This window comes from Lygodium microphyllum, chromosome 9, assembly GCF_053477565.2.
Source record: "Lygodium microphyllum isolate KBCC chromosome 9, Lygodium_microphyllum_v1.1.10, whole genome shotgun sequence".
NCBI classification, from domain to species: Eukaryota; Viridiplantae; Streptophyta; class Polypodiopsida; order Schizaeales; family Lygodiaceae; genus Lygodium; species Lygodium microphyllum.
Window position 1 is genome coordinate 131,146,437 of NC_141143.1, and position 638 is coordinate 131,147,074.

A 638-nucleotide genomic window follows, 5' to 3' on the forward strand; every position below is an offset into this window, starting at 1 on the left:
AAGAGAAGTAGCTTGTACATGTGGCTACTAAAGCACATGTCTGTGTTGAGGATGTAGAAAATGTTGACATGGAAATGCATCTTACCAATGAAAAAAAAGTGCAAAGAAAGATGATGTAGTGACATAGATATGTGGTAAAACTTTTGCATATGCTAAAAATGTGCCAGGTCAACATGTGGGATATGGGTTGAGAGAATTGAGGGATTTGCATTGCATTCTTCCACCTTATTAAAGTAGTGCAATCTAGGTATAGAAAGAGAATGCATGTTGCTATGAAGTTAGATGCATGCAAGGTTTTGGAGTGGTGCATTGGGCCTTTTGATGTCTTTTTCTAAACACATGTCATGTGCTCTAAGGTTACAAATATGCTAACATGGTGCTTTTTAAACATTTGTTATAGGATTAAAGATGTATTTGCATCATGGCTCTTTTTAACCTTTGTTATGGGATTGAATATGTATTTTCACAAGATCACTATAGTAAAGAGGAATTATTCAATATTGGCACAAAAAATTGGGATACCACCCAACCAGTACAGTTCTCGTTGATGATAGTTCTTATAAGGCCGTTTGGAATCCTAATGGCACGATATTGCAAATGAAAAAAATTGTGCATCAAAGCCCAAAGGAGATGAGGAC